Source organism: Euprymna scolopes, chromosome 15 (genome assembly GCF_053919585.1).
Source record: "Euprymna scolopes isolate OS-2025 chromosome 15, ASM5391958v1, whole genome shotgun sequence".
Taxonomy (NCBI): domain Eukaryota; kingdom Metazoa; phylum Mollusca; class Cephalopoda; order Sepiida; family Sepiolidae; genus Euprymna; species Euprymna scolopes.
In genome coordinates this window covers 25,434,936-25,438,316 of record NC_136496.1, presented here as the reverse complement: position 1 = coordinate 25,438,316, position 3,381 = coordinate 25,434,936, and the positions used below count along the sequence as shown (strand labels likewise).

Sequence of the window (3,381 nt, the reverse complement as noted above, 5' to 3'; positions counted from 1 at the left end):
ACTTTCTTGAAGTTATATATTTGGATTTTACCGCCACTGGATTATTTATCTTCCACCAGACTATCCATTCATGTGTAATCACCTTTTTCTTCACCATATTCCCTCTGCTTCACATTTTTTGTTATCAAGTTAGATCTTTGACTTGCTTGTTGTTTCATCAAATACTTTTGCATGCAAAATCCGATCCCGCATTTTGCTAATTCCTACCCTCTGATGAAAAGGAAAGTATTTCTTCGAAACTCCGCGGATTAAGGATTATCCACTTATCTAGTGTTTCCTTTTCAGATTAAATATGTTTTTAACTCATTTCAAAGTGTTTTTTTAACATGTTTTATTAACTGTTTGCTCATATATATATATATATATATATATATATATATATATATATATATATATATATATATATATATATATATATATACCTGTCCATGTTTTATGCACGTAAAAATGTATAAATAAAACATATAAAGATTTAAAAAATTAAAATATAAAAATAAATGTAAATACGTTCCTACAAAAAAGTGGGGGGAGCAACACAAAATATGAGGGGATAATCCTCGTTTTATCTTCACCGTTTAGCAAGCTGAAATTAAAATAAAGATATAAGCAACAGTACAAAATTGCCTACATTTCGGTAAATAAATAACAACACCAGATTTTTACATTAAACAGCGATAAAAGCTGTGCATGAAGTTGTATAAACATTCGTGGATCCCTGGTAAAACGCTAGACTTCTGATAGCATAGTCGTGAGTTCGACCCTTGTTAATGGTTGATACGTGCTGATGACAGGTGATACCCCAAAACAATTGGTAATGGATATATCTTATGTGCGTAAAAAAAATATTTGAAAAGATAATTAAATAAGATATTTAAATAGTTAATATAGAGAAATAATAAATTAAATAAAAATACGCATTGCTAAGCGAAGCAAAAATAAACGGTAGATAATCTCCATCGTCTTAACCGCTTAGGACACGAAGAGTTGGTGAATATAAGAAACGGTGCAAGGAAATGACCAGCACGGTCCTGTTATTTGTTGCTTCTGCTAGGCCCCTGTCGTTCCCAGTTTTTAGGAAAGGAAACCAACGGTACCAATATACAACCACTTATTACGCCATTATTTTAAATCAATTAATTTAATTTAATCAGGTTTGACACACCGGCTCCCGATACATTACCGACGTTAAGCAACGATGAGTCTGTCCAGTAGCAGAGGGGTGACCATTTGGGACTTCCAGGTGCTATATATGCTCTCCGCGGATTCCAGTCGTCCTGGGCTTCTCGTTGCCACTTTTATTCCTTTATGCCTCGTATCTGAACGGAGACATCGATTTTAAAGCACCCGTGTTCAAGTTCTCTCCCAATGATCTTACAACAGAGTAACATTTTCCTTTATAATTATTTACTGGTCATTTTATCGTTTCAATATGCTAGTCTTCAGTCGTTGACACTAGCTGCATGTTTGCTGGACTTTATATGAGGATCATATCGAATGAAACATACTCTTTATGCCATTTACCTGTTTACGTTCTCTCAATTATTTTATTTACATTTCTTTCCCAATTGTCTTTCTATTTTAAGTCACGTGCAAGCGACTCTATAAGTAACTTCGTCGATCGGTCGGTCGGTCTGTCCGTAACACTTTTGTGCTTGGCCTTTTTGGTTAAGATCAAAGGTCTGTAGTTAATAGATGCTGATCTTAGCTTTTTAAGCTTTTCTTGGCCTTTTGGCCAAGATCAAATGTAGTATCTGTTCCAGCAGATTCTGAAAGCAAAGACCATATGTGGGGGCGACCCCACATATAAGACCTTGGTCAATGTAGGGGCAACCCTTCATACCAACTGTCACTATCCAGCGCCCCATACTGCCCGGGGAGTTGGTCCCCATTTCCCTCTCACTCCTCACATTAAAAACCGGCCTTGTGCCTAATTTTCTCGGTGGGGGAGCAAATACATACAGCTTTTCTTGGCCTTTTGGGCAAGATCAAAGTGTAGCATCTTTTCTTACTACATGCTGTACTTATTGTGATATAAAGTGGGGAATCAATTTTCTGTATTAATTTAATGTAAAATGATCACCCACTTTACAACCAGTCAGTCTCAAAGCCATTAAGTCATTCTCCAGGTCATTCAAGTTGTTTTTGAAGGATTCCAGTTATTTTTGAAGCATTCAAGTCATTCTTAAGTTCATTCAATTCATCATTAAGTTCATTAAAGCCATTCTTTATTTATTTAAGTCATTTCAGCCCACTTTTCGGTCATTTTAGTTTATCTTCAAGAATTTCATGTCAATCTTACATTCACGCATTCATTCATTACACGAGAGCACGCGACTAATGGCTATCGGCCTTGTTTTTCTTCTAATTTTTCAAAATATTCTTTCGTCTGATTTGTTGTTCTTTTTATTCTTTCTTTGTTTTCTTCTTTTTGCTTGATTTTTTTCTGGTATTCTGATATTTTTTCACTGTTTTTTGTTTTCTTTTAATTTTTATTGGACTTTTCTATGTTTTTTTCATTTTTCAATTCTTTCTTTTATTCGTTTATTTATTCTAGAGGGGGGGGGGTTATAATACACCCTGTAAACATGCGGTATTTATTTCCATTTTCTTCTTTTTATTTTTGTTTCTTTTATCATCTTCTTCTTTTGCGCCCTATTCTCTGTTGTCTCCTCTTTTTTATATTCTTATTCAACACTAGCTTGGTTGTGCGGCGTTGCCCGGATGTTTCGATGTATGTGTTGAGCAAAACAAAATAAAGGATGGTAGTAGGCATGCGGGCAGGCAGGCTCGAACTCATGCGGCGAAAGAGAAAAAGAATGCGAATTAAAAAAAAAACGAGATGTCTTTTCTGTTGTGTCCATCGCCAAACCGGAAATGATGTAGGTTTAAATACAGGCGAGACAACCGAAAAGAGAGGACGACTTTAGAAAATATCGGCGGAAAAAAGTGACCCCTCCCTGAAGAAAAGTGCCCAGTTCAGGGTGAAGGATTTAATGTTTTCGGGCAAGTTTCGATATTTGTCGACCATATGGTCGAGCTTAGAAATGAGACCGATCGCGTGAAAACCTTGTCTTTTTCAACTTTTTCTTTTTTTCTGTTTCTTCTTCTTCTTCTTCATTTTCTTCTAATATTTCTTTGTCTTTTCATTTTCTTATTTTTTTATTTTTTCCCCTCTGATCTTCTTCCGTCTTCTACTTGTTCGGTTCCTTATTCTATAATATAAATCTCAATTATCAGTTTGTATGTATGCACGTGTGTATATGTGTATGTATGTATGTATTATATCAGGTCATGTCATATGCTACTGGTACCATGTAAGCCAGTACTACCTGCTTCATGGTCGGATCACCGGCAACTTAACTGGTACCGCCACCGGACTTT

At 35.6% G+C, this 3,381-nt stretch overlaps 1 pseudogene; it reads left to right on the top strand.

Annotated features, from left to right (window-relative positions):
- The first annotated feature begins 1,712 nt into the window (after window positions 1-1,712).
- Window positions 1,713-1,836, top strand: LOC145294404 (U2 spliceosomal RNA; annotated as a pseudogene).
- Window positions 1,837-3,381: the final 1,545 nt, after the last annotated feature.